Source organism: Protopterus annectens, chromosome 12.part0, assembly GCF_019279795.1.
Source record: "Protopterus annectens isolate FY-2018-M chromosome 12.part0, PAN1.0, whole genome shotgun sequence".
Taxonomy (NCBI): Eukaryota; Metazoa; Chordata; order Ceratodontiformes; family Protopteridae; genus Protopterus; species Protopterus annectens.
In genome coordinates, this window is record NC_056746.1 from 563,540,998 (window position 1) to 563,562,501 (window position 21,504).

At 39.8% G+C, this 21,504-nt stretch overlaps 1 protein-coding gene across 1 annotated transcript in view; it reads right to left on the reverse strand.

Annotated features, from left to right (window-relative positions):
* NPTX2 (neuronal pentraxin 2) overlaps positions 1-21,504 on the reverse strand; it is a 191,221-nt gene that overhangs the window by 80,986 nt on the left and 88,731 nt on the right. The window lies entirely within an intron of this gene.

The window sequence follows — 21,504 nt, forward strand, 5'->3', positions numbered from 1 at the left end:
ACACTATCACTTAAATTGGACTTCAACTATTTTAACTGAAAATTCACTGTTCACTGATTGCCTGTAGTTTTCAAGATCAAAATGAGATTTGCAGAGAGTCTTTATAGGCAATATAGTGTTGGGATACATCCTCCTGTGTATGCTCTAGCAGGAAAATCCAACAACTGATACTCTTGCAGCCAAAGCAATAACTGACTTGAATTAACAGTCACAGGCAGGATTTACTGTGGCTTCTGTTAGATTTTAGCAGATGCTTGTCTCCACAGTTACCTATTTCTTGGGGAATTTAAACAAGTGACTATTCAAACAAGATATCACTGTGTGACCTAATGCAACAGTATCCAAGGAACATTAGACATTAAGCACTGTAAAAAAAGCTTCATTTTAAACTAGGTTACATTCCCAAAGTATTAAATGTACCATTCATCACATTTTTAAATATTGCTTATTTACTAAACATGCAAGTGTAGTGGACCTTCCTTTACTGTTATCCTTTGAAGAATTGCTCACATTTGCCTTCATTTAATACAGCTTTAGCACAGCTTAGCTCACTTTTTCTGCATGCCCCTTCTGAAAAAAAGCCACATTTTCTAAGTTTGTTCGACTTTCCACACAACATTTTCTAGATTTTTTACTTTCTGTTTTCTTGCTGCTGTATGTTCATCTAATCTCTTCAGTTCTAGCTCTCAGATTGCACCTTGCACAGGCAGAGATGGGGGGAAGCAAATACAGGTAACACAGAAGCTAGATGATCATACCTCTCAACCTCTTAGTGCAAGAAATCTGGACAAAGTGTAAAATACTCGGGCAGGACAAAGGCCCAAAAATAGAGATAGATTTTAAATATGAAACTTAGAAAGTTGCTAGAATGGAAGGATTTGTATTAACACGCATTTTATGAAGGATATGAAATGTGAAAATCAAACGTGTCATTATTTAGTGACTTCAATCTTCAGTGATTTGTCAGGAAACTATAAATTTTATGAGAAACAGATCAAAAGTATAAGGCAAAAATCTGGACATTTTGTGAAAATCTCGATGGTTGACAGTTGAAAGGTAGATTCAGTATCACTTGGATACACCACATCTCAAGGTTTCACAAAAAAAATAAAAAAAAATAAAAAAAAAATAACTGCATTTCTTGACAGGAAATATTAGTATTAATGAACACTATGCTGTGAGGGCATTTATATGTACAGGAGATGGGAAAATATATCTGCACTTTACAACAGCATCTCTCAAACACAAAATTGATTAGAAAATACTTTAAACAACATATTCTGCACCAATACTAGGTTTGCATATATATTAAACAGAAGATAGTATGCATCATTGCTTTACAATCTCTCAAATTCACCATTTGCCAAATAAAACAAACAGAGACATGGTGGGGCAATTGTGGAGGCCATAAGGTGACAGTAGAAGTACCCCACTCGGGATGTTTGTAAAACAGATTGCATGCCAGAGGGACATCATAAATATACTGGCTGGTTCCATTGTCATCCCTCAGAACTATTGGATTTAATTAAAATGTTGCATCAAAGCCTGGCAATAATAAATGCTTTAATTTTCTTTTACAGCTAAATGTCTGACATGGTACAGTCACCCTCCCTGAAGTTGTATTATCTGCAGGGTAGGGCTGTTTAGTCAGAATTTTTTACAATTTTTTTTCTCATAATCTTGGTTAAAATTGGAAAAAAGGGGTAGTATGCCTGAAATGTTTTAGAAGGCAGAAGTATCAGTTTCTACACTGTAGGAATGTAGGAGAATCAGAACATATTTGCACTGCTCAGTGTTGGGAGATCAAAACCGATAAGATTAATGATGGCCATATAGCATTCATTACAGTTATTCACAGAGAGGAGAGATTATGGGTAAAAGTACTAGCAATTTTGTGTGCCACGTGGTTGACTATAGAATAATTCAGCTTAAAGTTTTCTTGAATAGTCCTAAAAATTCTAATAGATAATTTATTGTGAAATATGCTTGGAAATACCTCCTACAGAACTCATCATGAAATATTCCTACAAATTCTCATTTGAGAATTCACAATAGAATTTGTTTCCAAATTCCATTTAGATAATTCCCTTCTGTTGATGATAAATGGTGACTCTAGAAGAAGAAGAATTTAACTGAATGATAGGAGTATTATGAAATGGTTTTATGGATATTAATTTCTGGTAGTCATATAGGATGAGCCATTTCAAGGGTGGTACACAGATGATTGAAGAACTGACATTATCTACTTCATGCTGGGACAGATGAGTTAATGAGAGAAGGTTTGTGGAGCTAAATAAATGGAGAACTTCAATATAATTTGAAAGGAAATAAAGATCATGTTGGTTTCAGAGTACTGCTAGTTCCCTGGATCAATTAGGAGGAAGAAAAGCATCCATGAGTTTAACAAATGCTTGAAGAAATGTGTGTGGGAGAAAGGGATTATTAATTAATATGTAAATAGGTCAATGTTTTGGAGGAAAATTGTTATATGCATAGAGCAGGTGACATTAGCTATAAGAGGGATCAAGTCATTAAAACAAATGCATGAGGAAGTATCACTGGAACCTAGTTCCTCGGAACCGAAGTGGAAAAGATGGATGAGGCCAGATGATGTGTGTGGGGATAAACATACATGTACATGACACAATAACGCATGTGTCAGGTTACTTAAGAGGTAACTGAGTGATATGTTTTACAATGACATACATTTAGATAAAAGAAACAAAAGGTTTTCGATGGTAGTAGGTAGAGCTGATATAGAAATGTTTATGTACATTTAGCAACAGCAGACATTGAGTGTGACATACTTGTCACTGACTTTATTTTGTGTAGAATAGATAACATGAGTAAAGCATGGGCAACATTTCATTTCCATGAAGAAATTATCTCACTCTAATGGATACACGGTTGACAGTAGCAGTAAACTTTTTTATGTAACACAGAATATGCGATGGGCAATATAAAATGATAATGTTATTCAGAAAACACAGTATTATAATAGTAACGATGACAGAATGAAAGGTTTTTAAAGAGAGTAACAGAAAGAATGAATGCCTTCAGTTTCATTTATTTCAATGTAAACAAAGTATATTAAAATAAGATTGCCTTCAGTTCTGGTGATTTAAATGTGCTCAGTTCACATATGAGTGCACACATGCAAAATCAGTAAGAAGGAGGGATTAACAGATGCATTAAGGGAGGCTGACTCAGTACAACTGGTTATCTGCTAAATCAAAATAAAAGTGAATCAGTTTGATTATAGCTAACATTATAGACTAATGATTAATGAGCCTCCCCAAAACTAATGACTAAACATCCATCTGGTTCACAACTCTGAAAATCAAAATCAAGTAAGTCCTCATGGCATATTTAAAACAAGCACAAGCAGGGATAGACATCAAGTAGAGGTGTAAAAGAGTCCAATCAGCAAAACTCATCTGGAAAAAATGGAGGTCTGCTTCAGAAATCAAGAGAGGGAGGGAGAGGGAGACGTGAAAAAAAAAAGATTATTCTTCTTGGCTGTTGGGGAAGAGGATAGTGTTAAAGGACAGTACACTTTTCAATGACAGCCTAACCACAGGCTTTGTTCCTGTGGAATGGAGAACAGCTACAGTAATTCCCCTCCAGAAAGGTGGCCTAGCAACAGACCCAGGGAATTACAAACCCATGAGCCTGACAGGTCTCATCTGTAAGACCATGGAATATATCATTATGGACCTCATAAATAAAGACATAGGTGACCTCCAAACCCCTGATCCTACCCAATTCAGCTTCATGAGAGGCAGATCCTGCTTGTTAAATATGGTGGATTTCTTTGAAAGTGTGACCAAGGCCAGTGATCAGGGCAATACCTCGACTTGGCAAAGGCTTTCTACATAATCCCACATTCAGGCATTACCAATAAACTTAGCAAACTGAATGTAAAGCTCTTCATTGTAAGATGGGTTGCCAACTGTCTCACAAACCAGACAAACACTATCAAAGTGGGCAACTCCACATCATCCAGCAGACCTTTTACCAGCGGGGTGCCACAGGGGTCAGTGCTCGGCCCCCTACTGTTTGGTATATACTTCTCAGAAGTTCAGGTCAAAATTAAGGGTTGTCACTGACCAGTTTTGCAGATGACTGAAAACTAGGTGCAATCATTGAATCCCCAAATAATGTCAGTATACTCCAAGAGGGTCTCATGCAGACCAATGACTGGTGTATTAGTCACAGTCTCAAACTGAATGCAAAGAAATGCATTATCATTCCCTTCGGCACAAACAATGTCCCTTCACACTATCAAATCAACAACAATACCCTAAGTACCCATGAAGTGGTAAGGGACCTAGGGTCACAAGCTGACTGCAACCTTAAATTTAATCACCATGTGCCTAATGTAGTAAGGAAAGTTTTCGACGTAGCATACTTGATTAGTAAAGGCATCACCTCGAGAGCAAAAGAAGTTATAACCCCCCTACACTCTGCACTTTTCCAGCCCATAATTGAGTATAATGCCCCATTCAGCATGTTTTGTACTAAGCACATGCAGCAATTAGGGAGACCACAGAGGTTTCTAACAAAGATCAAGGGACTCCAGCATGTGCCTTACACAGACTGACTAAAGTCCCTGTCTCTATACTCTATATCATACAGACTTCTTAGAGGAGACTTATGCCTGGCTTACAGAGCAATCCAAGACCCAAACCTAATGAACTTGCTGTGTATCTGTAAATCAAATGGGACTAAGGCTACCTGTTCCAGGGACCTAAATATGGCCTGCAGCTTAAATAGGACATGCTGGGGGGACAGATTTATTTCCCATTGACTGCTGCGTCTTTGGAACAGGCTACCAATTCATGTGAAACAGAGCACCTCTATGGCACTGTTCAAGAGGAACCCAGATGAGTGGATGGGGTACTGCAAATTCTTACTGGGAATAGAGCCCACAACCCTCCTGGATGTGGGCAGTCATCACTAAATGCAGTTGTGGGTATTGAATAACATTTCTATAGTACTACATTAGGATGAATCGACTAGGCTTAAAATAACCTCTGGGTCAATAGCCTAGTAATTTGCTATGATCCTATGAAAAGAGAAAATCATTCAACATGATTTTAAAATGAAAAGGATGAAAGTGCAAAACAAAAGCAAAAAAATAAAGCAAACATGAAAAATCAGAAAGAGAGACTTACTGTGTTACTAATCTATGTTTTATATGATTGACCTGTGTTAGACTTCTTAATATATAGGTTCAAAGGTAGGTACTAGGCTATCGGCTCTAGGGCCTATATAAGCCTAGCCATAAAGATTTCCTGGCTTTCACCACCCAGAAAAATATTTTCCTGTGCCCTTGTCGAGCAGAGCCACAGAAGTGATCCTCGGAGGTGAATTTCCTGTTTCCCTTCCAATTGTCAAGATTTTTCTTAAAGAAGGCTATTGAGGTGATCTGCTTGACATGAATGGCCAGACTGTTCCAGAGTTTGGGAAGTCTCTGGGACAGGAACCTATCCCTCCAGCATGTTTTGTTTATTGTGGTGACAAAGTTTAGGTCCCTGGAGCATGTGGTTGGAGGGATTGGGATTTCTTTAAGTGTAGCATGTCCAACAGCTCTGGGTTTGACATGGCCTTGTATGTTAGGCAGAGGTTGCGAGTAGCCGATATGCAACGGAGTAGAGCTGGAGTTTTTTGAGACCGTCTGCATAGGTCAGCTGTTTGAAGCCGGTGATCCTCTTTGTGAGGTATCTCTGTGGTCTTTCCAGTTGTTGTAAATGTCTTGTACATACCAAATGGGGCATTGTACTCTACAATAGGTCTAATGAAGGATGAGTAGAGAGGAACAATGATCTCCATTTTTCTGGATGAGAAACATTTTGTGATGAGGTGTGCCACATAGAAGGATTTCCTGACTACTGTGGTGATGTGGTTATCAAAGGAGAGACTACTGTCCACCTGTGTCCCTAGGTCTCTTATCACACTTTCAGTGTTAAGTGAACTACCATCTATGTGGTAGTTCATGGACACAGGGTTTTTCCCAAAGGGGATGACTCTGCATCTTTTGGCATTGAACTTGAAGCCATGGCTTTAACACCAGGCATCTGTCTCACTGAAGCCCTTTTGTAGAATGTCCACATCATTTGAAGATTCAATAATGGCTCCCAGTTTGCAGTTGTCTGCAATTAGCCATAGACCCTTAGTGTTGGCCTGAACTTCAGAGAAGTATATGTCAAACAAGATGGGGACCCAGGACTGAACCCTGTGGTACTGCACTTTTCACTGGTCTGGAGTCAGATTTGGAGTTAGCTACTTTCATGGTGTGGGTTATGTCAGTGAGCCAGTTGGCAACCCATCACGTGACATAGGGATTTATGCCCAGTTTAGTGAGTTTATCTATGATTCCAGAGAGGGGGATGGTGTCAAAGACCTTGGCAAGGTCTAAATAGGCTGTATGAACCACCTTGCCCTCATCCACGGCTCTGGTGACTGCTTCAAAGAAGTCAATCAGGTTATAGCAGACAGCCTGAAGAGTCAGTTGATACTAGACATCTAGAACCCAGACCTGAAGAGTGAGCCTGCTGTGTCCCCCCTTGCTTGTTGTCATACCACATCGCTGTGGTATTGTCTGTAAAAACTATGAAGGGCCTGGAAAGAAAGAGGGTATGAAAGGCCTGAAGACGTAGAAGGAGAGTTCTCATCTCTATTATATTGCTATAGTCTGACCTCTGATGAAGAGGTCAGTGACCCTGCACCTTGAGTCAACTGAATGAAGCTCGGACCCCTGTCTGAGGCATCTGAAAAAGAGTTCTTGAGAGAGAGCTAGAGGTTGGAAAGAAAGCCCTGGGTGGACAGAAAGCTGATGAATCCACCACTGAAGCTTGAGATTGAGACAGGGAAGGAAGAATGGGAACTAGGAAATTCAGGGGATGGTAGTGTTGAAGTCTCACTGACTTTAGGTACCACTGGATTTTTCTCATATGGAGTCTGGCCAGAGGCATCAGAGGAATGGTGGAAGCCATAAACCTGAGGACTATGAGAAAATCTATGGCTGTGACTGAAGCCAGAGGAAGAAGAGACTGGGAAAAAGCAATCAGAGAGAGAGAGAGAGAGAGAGAAAGCTCTGGGGGAAGGCAGGGATGCCAGCATGCGAATGGTCTAGAAGCTGCAATTGAGAAAAACATGATTGTGAGAAGGAACCAGGACTGATTTTTGAAAGCTTATGGTAAATCCCAGGCTGTGCAGCAGGGAAACTGTAAATTGGAGTTCCTGAAGCAGAACTTTAGCGGATGAAGCCTGAATCAGCAGGTTGTCCAAATAAGGAACGATCTGAACACCTCTCAACCTGCAAAAGGCAATGACAAAAGAGAAGCATTTGTTGAATACCCTTGGGGCAGTATAGAGGCCAAAGGACAAAGAAGGGAACTGAAAATGCAAGGAAGAAAGAGAAATGCAAACATTTCCTTAAAAGTGGATGAATTGGGGTGTGAATTTAGGCATCCTTGGCATTCAAAGATACCAGAGATGCTTGGGGAAGAAGGGGAACAAAGACTGAGGGGGACAATATCCAAAAAGAGGGAACCTGCAGAAAGGTGTTGTGCAGAGAAATATCCAGAATTGGTCACCAGGTGCCTCCTCCCCTTCCTGGGACCAGAAACATTCTGAAATAAAAGCTTTTCCCTTTCTGGGCAGGGGGTGCAGCTTGAAAGGTGTCCTGGACCATAAGAACACAAAGCACCTCTAGAAAGAAAGGAAGCTGTTCCTGAGGAGGTTGAGGTTTGCCCAGAAAGGGAGGAAGAGATTTCTACACCATGAAATACCCCTGGTGGATGATGAACAGAACCCAAGAGTCCTGTGTGACCATTAACCAATTTGGAAGAGACAGGGAAAGATGAAATGACAAGGGAACCTGTCCAAGGGAAAAGGGAAGCAAAATGTCAGATGGAACTTGGCTTGTCCTGTAAAAGAGGTTTCTGTGAAATAGGGGTTTAAGTGGACATAGCTAGATGTACTTGTGTAGGAGTATTTTTACATTTGGGTGGAGGGTGAGACTATCTGAACAAAAGCAGATTTGGAAGGATAATTCCTCTGAAACCTAGAGATAGGAGAAATGAAAATATATTACATCTCCTGTAAGGCCTTGCACTTATCCTGGAGGGATTTAAAAAGTTCAGCAGCAGCAGAGCCAAAGAGATTTTTATTATTAAGAAGAGCATTTAATAATTTGGCCTTAATGTCATCAGACAAAGCCTGAAGACGAAGCCAACAGTAATGCCACAGAATGGAAGAAAATTCAGCAGCCCTGGAAGCATCAGCTACATTGTAACAACACTTAATGAAGTGGCAAGCCACTTGAGAAGTAGAACCCAACAAGGAAATGGCTGAAATCTTCCCTTCAGAATCAGGAAGGTCAGAAACTACCAGATAAACCTGAGAAAGAATGGCTAAACCATACCTGGTCATATGAGCCTGGTAATTGATAGTTCTAAAAGCCAGGGTGGCAGCAGTATAAACCTTTTTGCCCAGTCATTCCAGAGTCCTACTATCCTTGTCTAAAGGAAAAAGCTTAGAAGGCAACAGATTAGAGGGTTTGTCAGAAGAGACAGATACCACAGAAGGATCAGCAGGAGGACATTTATAGAGGAATTTTTAATCATCAGGCACCTTGTAAAATCTTTCAGATTTCTTGGAAGCTGGAGGCTGAGAATCAGGGGCTACTGAAGCTGCTGAAAAGGCATTCAGGATGGCAGCCAAAACTTGAGGAACAGTAGAGGGTTTGAGAGACTCCATTTGGAGGAGTTCATAATATCACTTTTAAATATTAGAAACCTGAGAACAATCCCACTGAAAAAATTCCATCAAACATGAAATAGTGTCCTCAAAGGAGAGCTCTTCTAAAGGAGAATCTAGAATAACAGAATTCTCTTCCTCAGATCCAGAGTCCAAAGGAGAAGGGGTATGAAAAGAGCATGCCAAGGACTCTTGCCCAGAATCCAGAACCTCATCAGAAGACTCTTGCTCCCTAGGTCTCTTAAACCTCCAGGACCAGGGAGGGGCAGGCACAGAGACTCCTTGAGGAGGATTTTAAGCCATTAAGGCACCAAACAACCCCTTAGTAAAATCCTGCCATTCACACTGGTGATTTTTAACAGCAGGGGAAATATTCTTGTTTTTTAATTTCTTCTTTTGTGGGACATCCACATGAAAAACCTTAGGAGGGTCTAACCCTTGCCAAAACTCTACCACTGTAGTAGGAATCTTCCCCTGAAATCCTGAACTATAATCTGCAGAACCCCTCTTGGTGCCTCAGATATAATCAGCCAGTGTTCTCCTTCAACATCTTGAGCAGACATTTTAAAAGCCTCTGAGGACATGCGAGAAATCAGATCCATACTGACCTCTGATGGGGACAAGGCAGAGGAATACAAAGCAACAAATGGATGATCCTCCGGGCTTTTACTAGCCTTGAGAGAGATGTCTGGGGGAAGATGGACAGCAGCCAAATCAGAACTGACCTTTATTGCCTGTTTCATGGCTGGTGGCTGACGTTCAGGCCTGGAAGACTCCACCATACCACCTTGTGCCAACAACTTTAGATGTAGATCTTTGTAAATAGACAAGGAGGTCAGATGACTACATAGGGTCTTAGGGACAAATGCTTGGCAAATGGGACACTTTGTATGGTCATCAGAAGAACCCCCATTTTCCCTTTCTGAATGACATATAAACCAACAACACTAAAATAAAAGAGAAGATAAGGACCCCAGTAGGGCATATCTCTAAATGACTTGGTCACCAGCACAGAAGAAGAGCACTGAGACTGATGTGCAATGATGGCATTCAGAATGGTGGCAAAGAAGGTCTAAGGTGTGTGCATTCATACATCACCTTTATGCCCTACACCTTACATGGGCTGCATACATGTGACATACAACACCTGTAAACTCTAAAGGGTTTGGTATACTGGCCAGACATTGGGCAATCCTTGGCAGGAGATCCCTTATCTAAGGAATACTGCAACAGTGATATGGAAGGACATCTTATTTATCACTAGTGATGTTAGCTGGGGGGTAGCAGCTCCCTAAATATTTCATTTTTGCCATTGTTTGAAATTATTTTGTTAAATGGGGCACAGCACTGATCCACACAGAACATATTCAGACAGACTGAGAGCTCTGCCTGATTAAATAACATGTTTAGAGTCACACAGTAAGCAGACAGAGGATGAGGGAATCGATCCTGGAATATAAGACAATGCGTATTAAGAGCTCATAGCCTTAAACCTCTGTATAGACAGTCAAACAGCTGTCAGCTAAGACATTTACCCAGTGCATCATGTGGTACAACTTTTAATGCTATAAATTCTAGAAAAGTTTTAATCCCTATAATATATAGTACCCATCTTGAAGAGCAATATTTAAAATAGGGTTTCAGCAGACTGATACGGGATCAATATATTGGATATAATATGTATGAATTAAGAGGAAATGGAATCAAGGTCTAAACTGTGTTCTGCACTACTAGCTAGTGATCACATGATCAATAATATCACTATGCAGTCTTGTAAATATCAGGAAAAATATAAAAGTAATGGTTTACTGCCAACAAAATGCACAGACCATAAAGAAGCCCCAAAGAATTTAAAAACTGGAACGAGATACCTTAATTCTAAAGTAAAGAAGGGGATGATGCTCAGAAATCTTATAAAGCATTGTTCCTATAAGAAAGTCAGAAGAGTGACTGGTTTAAGATGAAAGAGCAGAGTTGCTACTCTTTCACAAAATAAATTGTTTAATGGAATTACTTGGCCAAGGTCACAGAATAAATGATTGATTATGACTGTAGTTTTTGAACAGAAACTGACCTTATCTGTATTTTCAAAATCTGCAGGCAGAATTCATCATACTTTTGTATACACAGGCTACAATATTTTAAAATTGCCTTTTCAATTCAGTAAGATATTTGATGAAGTATCATAAGTTTAAACTCTTATGAAGCATCTAAGACTTCCTAAATCTAAACTTTCTTCTACAGGGCAGCACCTAAGGGAAACTGGTAACCTTCTACAGTTATGAATCTAGACAGTCCTGTGCATAAAATATTTAATTCCCTTGGATCTTTTTTTCATTAAAATGTCTCTAGAATAAATGGAGTTTTTCTATCTGTTTCAAGAATGTGTTAAAAGAACTTTTAGCAATACCTTTTTTATAAACTACAAAAGGTGACTTTATTTTATTAGTACAATTTCTGCATTGTGCATTATTGGCACTTTAGATTAACAAATGCATTGCAGTGCAATTGTTATTAGGTTTTATTTGTACTATAAGAAATCTTAAGTGGTAAGGAATGCCATTTCACTAGCACAGTCCCTATCTGTCAATGTAATTAAAATGTCAGCATGCATTTTAATTTACTTAACTTATCTTGTCTGATTTAATTTTGTTACTATTATTGCTTTGAATAGTATAAATGAATAATTTCAAGGTACTGCTCACCACAAGAGCTAATTGCTCTTCTGGTATGGGGGAGTATTTGAAGGGATCTTCTTGTGTTCTAGTAATATTAAAATCACAATTACCCTGGCAGATGCAAGAACAGATCATCCGACAGCCTTTGCAGTGTGAAAGTACAAGGATTCTGTAATGGTTCAAGCATGTAAAGGTTTATAGTACAAAATTATTTTAACTGAAACTTCACAAAACAGCCCACCTTCAACAAAGGCCAGGTGTTGGGCACCTCTCTTTCTGTCTTGATGGTGCCCTCAACTATTTCAATGCAACTCTATTAGGTATAATCAGTTTATGGGTACATTTAGAAGTTCATTGGTAATGTAATCATTCCATCTGTGAATGGTCACCAAATTAAAATTAAAACAAGTTATTCTTCTGAGAGATGCAAAACTGAAATAAAATTTTAAGTACAGACTCAAAGATCCCTAATTCTTTTTAGTGAAATGCAGAAAAAAGTAAACCCTATAACAGAAAAGAGCTAAACTTCCAGTCTACAAGGAAGAAACATCCCTCTAAAACTGTCCTGGAGTACTATTTATAAAGTTATTGTTCTCAATCTACATCCTTTCTGTAAACAAATAATCCTACAGAGATAATTGCAGAATTGCTAAAAGTGCGTTTTAAAGACACACTGTCTGCACATAACCTGATTTATTTAAAAATGATTCTATCCTTTTATAGGGATGAACTGCGTTATGATTTTAAATCACAAGTGACTAGCACATACTATGTAAAAAAATGAAAAATCAGATCATATGCCTCACTGCATGACAGACAAGCAACATGGAGTGGAAAATGCAGTATCAACTCCTTCCACATTTGCTGCATGTGGGGAAGTTAATCAAGTTTCACTTTATGGTTTAATAAGGAAGTGCGATGTTTGTTTGTCTTTTCGGCTTTTTCCGGTTAGGGGTCGCCACAGCGGAACTCCGGTCTGCTAATGATTGGCAGTCGATTTTTATGGTACCGAGTTGTCAGCCTGATGCCCAACCTTCAGCAAAGGCACGCCCATTCACGTATGTCTTTCGGAGGCCACTCGACCACGGGGAGGACATGCAGACTCCACACAGAAGGCACTCCAGCTGAGAATCGAACAGGAGATCCTCTTGCTGTGAGGTAACAACGCTGTACCACCGCAGAATAAGGAAGTGCGATCTTCTGGCTATATGGATTTTGAACATTGTGCCTCGTTTTTTTCCAGATGACTTTTATTGCAAAATTGTAATAATAATCAAAAACATAACAAAATCAAACCACTCACAATGAATGTAAACTTAACTTATATATTCAAAATTGTGTTACTTCTTTTGAACATACTACATCTGACATTATGTTTGACTTGGATTTAACATCTTAGTAAATCAAATCATGTCTTTACTTTGGAAGTTATGGACTTATACAGAGATTCACAGCTTAGATCCATTCTGTCATACAATATTTGTATGTCTTATAAATGTGGAAGAAATATGAAAGACTGCGAAATGCACATTTCCTTTAAGGAAGTACAACTTCATTTTAATTTCCACCCTGGCACCTGAAAGGGTATTCCCTGTGGATGTTGCTGTACAATGTTTTTATGGATTCTGACAATATTAGCAAAGCTGATATCAAAGGAATACATCATTGCAAAGATGTCGATATGTCTATGCATTATGATTTTCATATATCTTGGCACACACTGATCAGACAAGCTGGAATTTTATCTCCAGGTTACAAGAATAGCTTGGAAATAGGAAGGTCAGTCAAGAAATGTTGGTAACATTGCAAATTTGTCAGTGTCATAATAGTGATTGTGAGTTATTGTTGGCTACTGACCAATGGGTAAGTTGAATGGTAATGTTAAAAATGTTTAAAAAAAAATCAGAAATGTGTTTAATTATAAAGAAACTGCACTTATCTGAAATTCAATACTTTGAAATAAATTGTGTTAAACAATGAATAAAGCTGGAAAAGTGTTTTAACTACTTAACTGATTTTATAGAATTTGGATTTTTAAACTGATACCATGATTTTCTGCTTGTTGATTGGATGTCTGCATTTAAGGTTTGTATTCATATGATTCATATGATTTTTTCTCCTCAGACAGCTTTAGCCAAGATACCAGAGCAATTTTCTTTAATAAACTGCTATATGGACTAGGAATGTGCCATGTATAACTTGCAGTTTGTTGGAAAAAATGTGTTTAACCCTTTAAGATCCGGAATTTGCTATTTACTTCTTCTGAGTTGGAAAGAAACTCTTTGTTTTACCAACTACTGTTTTATATCTTTGTTAATGATATAACACAAAAATGCAGTCACTCAGGAAATGTCTAGTTCTGCACAGCTGACAAATATCACTGAAGTCATGCTCACACTGCAAGGTGATTTTCAGATTTGGCAGAGATATCGTGTTGATTTAGACCTCCTTAACAGTAAAAACTAATGGATGTTATTTGCTTAAAAATATGAAGGCGATAGCTGCATTATGTGCTTAAATTGAACATAAATGTCACCACTACACTAATGAAAAATACCCATCATCTCATCTTCTTCTATTAAACGAATGTTCTTTTTAACTCTGAGGCTTGGATCAGGATGGTTAATGAAGTCTTATTTCCCAAATATCTTTTATAAGTCTACATAGTTGATGAATCTTTTCTTATATGGAATACTCACCCCAGAATCTGCCTATAATAAAGTAGCTAGGTTTGTCATAATACAGAGGCATGGAGAAAATCGCTCTGCTTCAGTAATCAGCTAATATGGCATGAAGCACAAAAAGATTAACGTTAAGATTAAGATTGTCTATCTGCACTTTACATAAAAATGTTATACAAGCTTTTATGCCCTGTACTCACTGTGGCCCTCTGCTGGTATGTACCTCAGGGGGACTAAGGTTCATAAAGGCATTTCAGAGTTACATGACGTCATAGATATTGTATAGTGTATTATATCGTTTTTGTTTATTTTTCATTTATGCACATTTTTTACTTGTTTGTTATGATGATAGCATCTGTAATCGATGTAAAATTGTAACTTTGCTAATGTGCTTTTGGAGCTTTTCTCCCCAGGCCTCTGCTGAAAATGGGCGCATGTCCAGTCAAACTTTCCCTGCAAACAAATGTCAAATGAATAAATAAATAAATTACAAGGTTTATATATGAATATGGCAGTGTTTTCTCTGGATCATAATGTAACAGAATTTGTGAGCTTCACTTAAACTGAAATTATATAATTTATTCAGCAGTATGTGTGCTTTCTCTGGCATGAACTTCTTAACGTTTCCTATAAATATAAAAAAGGAAAGAACATATATAAAGATTGTCTCTCCTTTCTGCTAAAAGCGCAACAATTATAGACTGGAGGTTAAAATGTAATTAAGATCTATGTCTTTTTTCTAGAGCAGGAAGCTAACACATCACAACATAATAATTAGACGATTCTTTAAAGAGATAATTGTCCAGGAACAAGTAAACAGGCGCATGGAAACAAATGTGAAAATCTGTATAATTGTATCTGAAGTCTGTATGAAAAGACATAAATGAAAGAGGTAAAGAGGAAAGAAACAATGACAAGAGAAAAACTCCGCAGCCTGCAAATTGTTTGAGCACTTTTGTTTCTTTGACCAGAAATTCAGATAGATTGTAGAGAGTGAAGTTACACCATTTAAGAATAGCTAGATAAAGTTTGTAGACAGAGTCTAGTTACACCATTTAAGAATAGCTAGATAAAGCTGTAGTTAGATGCTTTTCCTTTTTGTAATCTATTTGTTCAAAAGGATTATTTTTTGTTTCTATGTGCAAGGCATAATATCTTTATATGTTTGACTGTTAACTATATTGCTTAACTCATAGTATTCCAAATAAATAATTTTTATTTTTTCACTTTTAAATAGTCTGTGACAGGCCATCTCTTAATGAACTTATTAATTGATAAGAGGCTATTTATGGTTATCTGGTGAAGTAACTGCCATCATGTACCTCCACTGATCACACTGTTTTGCTACAATATCATTTGTGTTTTTTGTTATTTGCCCTATTAACAAGAATGAAACTGTAACAGGGAGTTCTCAGCCTGGTAATCCGAAGTGCTGGCAGTTTATTACTGCAAGTCCTTACCGTCTTTCTCTGGAAATTAATGAGTGTGCGTGTGTGTGTGTGTGTGTGTGTGTGTGTGTGTGTGTGTGTGTGTGTGTGTGTGTGTGCGTGTGTGTGGGTGTGTGTATGAAAGTTTAAAACATTTAAGGTACAATTACTGTGGGCAAGGGAACACTGGAAAGCATTGAAATAGCAAATGGTGAACAAGTGGCCTGGGGAGCTATGCCAAAGACTCTGCTCAGTGGTGTGTTCAAAATGGAGATTTCTCTGTGTATGCGTTGTGTAGGCCCATTTTATATATATATATATATATATATATATATATATATATATATATATATATATATATATATATATATATAAACAGAGCATATTTCCTGCATGCTCTTGTGACCAAGTTGCACTTGGTGACTTACTTAGTGATTTATATTTGTATATCATATGTATACTTTAATATCTTTAGCACCAGTGGCATGACTCAAGACACGATACTCCTAGCAGCCATCAGTTTTATGATTTTTACATTAAACAGGTGGTGGACAATGGAGCAGATCAAAACAATATGGCCCCTGTCTACTGTCTAATATCCTTCACAGTAGTTGGCAGTTGTGGGATTCAAATCCAATTTGTCACTGACCATTTTTCTGCCTTTACAGTGATCATGAGCCAAAACAGATATAGGTTCATAGGTTCATAGGTTCATACTAGGCTATCTGCCCTAGGGCATTTATAAGCCTAGCCAGAGTGTGTTTGGCTTTTGGCACCCATTTTAAATTAATTTTGCTATGCCCTTTTTCGAGGTTAGTATACTGTGCCTCTGTCTAACAGTGACACAGAAGTGATACCTGGGGTAAACCTACGATCCCCCATCCACTCATCAAGATTCCTCTTGAAGAGAGTCAATGAAGGACTCTGCCTAACCTGGACTGGGATTTTATTCCAGAGTGAAGGGAGCCTCTGGGTTATGAATCTGTCCCTCCAGCATGTTCTATTTATTTCAGTGCTGAAGTTCAAATCTCTCGAGCACATAGCTCAATGGGATTTGGATTTTCTGAGGTGCAGCATGTCCATTAATTCCGGGTTGGACATGGCTTTATACGTCAGGCACAGATCGCCTCTGAGCAGGCGGTATGCCACTGAGTAGAGCTGGAGTTTCTTTAACCGGGCAGCATATGGCATCTGTTTGAGCCCTTTGATCCTCTTGGTGAGGTACTTTTGGGGTCTTTCCAGTTGCTGCAGGTGTCTGGTAAGGTACATTCCAAAAGGGGCATTGTACTCAATTATGAGCCTGATGAGGGATGAGTAAACAGGCACGATGACCTCCCCTGATCTAGATGTGAATCCCTTCATGATTAGGTGGGCTATATAAAATGTTTTTCTAACCACTTTGGCCACGTGGTTGTCAAATGAGAGATTGCTATCAACTTGGGTCCCCAGGTCCCTAATTACTTCTTCCAGATTAATGGATTACCACCTATGTGGTAATTTGTGGACACTTTGTTTTTGCCAAAGGGGATGACTATACACTTTTTGGCGTTTAGCTTGAGGCCATGGCTCTGGCACCAGTTGTCTGTTTCTATGAGGCCCTTTTGGAGGATGCTTGTGTCGGCTGGAGAGTCGGTTATGGTGCCCAGTTTGCAGTCATCTGTGAACTTGATCAGCCACAGTCCTTCTGTGTTGGCCTGTACCTCTGAGAAATATATACCGAATAAGAGAGGTCCCAGGACTGAGCCTTGTGGGACGCCATTTGTAACTGGTTTGGAGTCTGATATGGCTCCAGCAATTCTAACGATGTGGGTTCTGTCCTTGAGCCAGTTTGCAACCCATCTAGTGACATAGGGGTTTATATTTAAGCTGGTGAGCTTATCTATAATGCCCGAGTGGGGTATTGTATCAAAGGCTTTTGTGAGGTCCAGGTAGGCTGTGTGGACCACCTTCCCCTCGTCAATGGCCTTGGTGACTGTTTCAAAGAAATCGACCAGGTTTAAGAGGCAGGATCTGCCCTTAAAGCTAAACTGGGTAGGATCCAGTGTCTGTAGGTCCCCAATATCTTTATTTATGAGGTCCATGATGATCCTTTCCATAGCTTTGCAGACCAAGCTAGTCAGGCTTATGGGGCGATAGTTTCCAGGATCCATTGAGGCACCACCTTTGTGGAGAGGGATCACTGTTGCTGTACGCCACTCTTTGGGTACATATCCTGTAGTAAGGCTGAGACTGAACAGTAGTTTTATGTTTGGGTTTAGCTCTTCTTGGAGTTCATGTAGGATGCAGCCCAGGACACTGTCTGGTCCCATTGATGCTGTGTTTTTTGCTTTGGAGAGGGCGGCTCTTACCTGAGCATCTGAGATGTCAGGGGGGCAGCACTCTGCTGGGATAGATATTTGCCCTTTTGGTGGGGAGGGGGGGAGAAGTTTGCACTGAACCTGTCAGCTAGGATGTTGGCAATGTCTGTGGGTTTGGTGTATTTTTTGTCATTTTGGACTAATTCTGAACATATCTGGGAATTCCCACCCAGGTTCCTAACATAACTAAAGAAAGCCTTGTGATTACCCTTAGTGTCCTGTGCAATTTTTCTCTCTAAGCTGGCCTTAGACAATTTTATGAGTGCCCGTAGTTTTTTGCTAATACTGATCAGAGATGCCTTCCCTTTTGGGATTTTGCTCTATCATGTAGTAGCTTCCTCCTTCTATTGTATAGTTTGTTTATGGCTGGGGTCCACCAGACAGGACGTCTGCCTTTGGAGGATTGGGTCTTGGTTTTATTTGGGATTGCATGATCCATGCATTCCTGAAGGTGTTCATAGAATGCATTTATAAAGGATTCTGCAGTCTGGGCCATATTTTCCACAGGCCCGGGGGCTTTGAAGGATTCCACCTCGGTTTTGAGGAGTGTGAAATTTGCTTTAGAGAAGTTTTTCACTGTGGTTTTCTGGGTAGGGGGTGGGGTCGGGATGTGAATATCCAGTGAGATTAGTTTATGGTCTGATCTTACCAGTGAGGGATACACTTCTGGTTTGGAGCATAGAGTCCCCATGTTGGTGATGATCAGGTCCAGTATGTTTTCCCTCTTTGGGAGTGGTAACAAGTTGTTCCATAGCATTTGAGTTTATAAATTCTAGGAACCTTTGGGCTAGGGTGTTGGAGCTAGAGTAATGCTCCCAGTCTATGTTTGGGTAGTTGAAGTTGCCCAATATAATGGTGTTTGGAGAGGCCTTCATATTTTCCAGTGTTCTCAGGAAGGCCGAGTGGTGTTCCTGGGTTTGGGAGGGTGGTCTGTAGCAGGCTATAAACTGGAAGGCAGTTTTACCCACTGTTAGTTGCACATGGATAGTCTCTGATGCTTCGTGCTGTGCCACCAACCTGGAGGTGTGGGTATCTTTGACGAATATTGATACTCCCCCTCCTTTTGTGGTTCGGTCCAAGTTTTGGGGCTGAAAAGCATGGTATGAGGTATAACCTGGTAGTGCTGGGGTGCTCTCGGGAGCCTTGAACCAGGTTTCTGTTACTGCACAGATATCGATGTTCTCTATGCTAAGGAGAGTTTCGAGTGTGTGCATCTTGAGGTTTAGACTTCTGGTGTTGAGTAGCATTACTCTTAGTTTCTTATCCCTTGTGATACCTATGGAGGTGGGTTTGTCTTTTGAGCCTTGCCTAAAAAAGGCACTATGGGGGTAGCAAGAGCCTTTGCCAATATCTGAAAGCCCAGGGGGGACAGGTGCAAGCCGTCCCTAGCGAAGCATCGTGGCTTGTTGAGCATGTCATCCCAGGCTGACAGGCATTGGATCCCCCTTTGAATGACACCAATACTTAATCCAATTGTTGAAATTGAATATCTTGTCTTCATATTGTGACATCATTCTTGGTGAGGGGTAAGATGCTACTCAAGGTCAGGGTCATACCAGCCTGGGCTACATGCTCAGAGAGCTCCTGTATGTATCTTTTCATGTAGTCCAGGGAGGTACGTCTCAGGTCATTCACATCAGCATGGACAATAACTGAGTCATATTTGTACTTGCCTTGGAGTGACCTGAGTGCTTGTGTTATGTGGCGGATCCTAGCGCCCAACAGGCAGCTCACCATGACCTTCTCCTTGTTCAGCCTGGTGAGCGGGACGTCAGTGTGCCTGACAATAGAGTCACCTATTACAAGTGTATCAGGTGTGTTGTTTAGCCTTAAGGGCTGTGACTGTTTGGCACACTGGCTTTGTGAGCTATGTGTTGCACGTGTTTTGTTTTGGGGTAGCGGTTGCTTGGGTGTCTGCTTTGGTGGTCTCTGCTGCTTAGGCAGATTTTTATTTAGAGCCTCCGAGTATGTTTTTGTGTGTTTATGTGTTTGGTTTGCTGTCGTGGTAGGTCTATGTGAGACTGGAATTGTAGTGAGTGTGGTTTCCTTCTCCTCCTGACTGGTTACGCCAGTACTGAGTTGAGAGAGCTTAGCCTCCAGTTTGGCTATATGGTTGCATCTCTCACATGTGTTGGAATTTGTTGGGAGGAGGAGAGGGTTGTCTGTGTACATGAGGCAGTTGTAAAATTCCCAGATTCACCAGCTGGACCGGAGAGGAGATTGACAACTGACTTTTGGACATGCTAGAATAGTATTGGGAATTCCTTTATAATTGAAAAAAAGGGCCAATGGGGAACAAGGTACTCAAGGAGAGTTTGTGAGGGTGTAGTGCTTTTAATTTTTTAGTGCTGACTTATATAAATGCTTTAGTGAGCAAGTGCCAGGTAACTTAAATGCAATGTGTTACAGGTAACTTAAATGCAAAAAACGACAAACAGTAACTTTCTTTCAAGTGAAACAAGGAAATAGGTACAGTAAGCAATGCAGATATCACTAGGGATACACAGAAGTGCTGAAAAGCCATGTTTTAGGTGGAATTAGCGTTTCAAGGAAATAACAAGCAAACAAACAACAAGCATACAAACAAAGTTAGATTCAGCAGGCCTGGATCTAGTCTATGCTACAGCAAACAAGGTGTACCAATTTCAGTAAGAAACAGTTCAAATATGCAGGCACTTTAAGCCTTTAACCAGAAATTCCCAGCTCAGAGGGGAAGAGTCCAGCCTCTCCTCCCACAAGAGTGTAGACCACGAACCTTCTTAATGTAAAATAACTGGCCTGAAGCCCAAGTGCTTAAACCAGAACTAATACACTTTTAGAATAACAGACACTGAGCCCTCAATCAGCAGTTCTCAACTTAGAAGGATGTAAGCTACCTGTCCTGCCACCACAGTGCAGGCCACAAACCTTCCTAATGTAAAACAACTGGTCTGAAGTTTAATCAAGTTACTACCAAGCAGTAATAAATACAATTGAATACTTTAAAGAATGCCTGGATTAGTGCTCAAGTTATACAAACAAAGCTAGATTCAGCAGGCCTGGATCTAGTCTATGCTACAGCAAACAAGGTGTACCAATTTCAGTAAGAAGCAGTTCAAATATGCAGGCACTATAAGCCTTTAACCAGAAATTTCCAGCTCAGAAGGACAGAGTCCAGCCTCTCCTCCCACAAGAGTGCAGACCACGAACCCTCTTAATGTAAAATAACTGGCCTGAAGCCCAAGTGCTTAAACCAGAATTAATACACTTTTAGAATAACAGACACTGAGCCCTCAATCAGCAGTTCCCAACTTAGAAGGATGTAAGCTACCTGTTCTGCCACTACAGTGCAGACTACAAACCTTCTTAATGTAAAACAACTGGTCTGAAGCCCAAGTGCTTAAACTAAAAGGCTTAGAATGAGTTACACCAAGCAGTAATTCATACAATTGAGTACTTTTAAGATTATGCAAAAGCAAAATAAAGTAGGAAGAAACACAAATACAGTAAAAGCAGATAACATTTTTTTTTTTTTGAGTGAGCAAATGAGATGGGCCCAGGAGGAGTATCCAAGTGCAAATTTACAAGAGGGGCGGGCAGTTTCAAAGCCATCAAC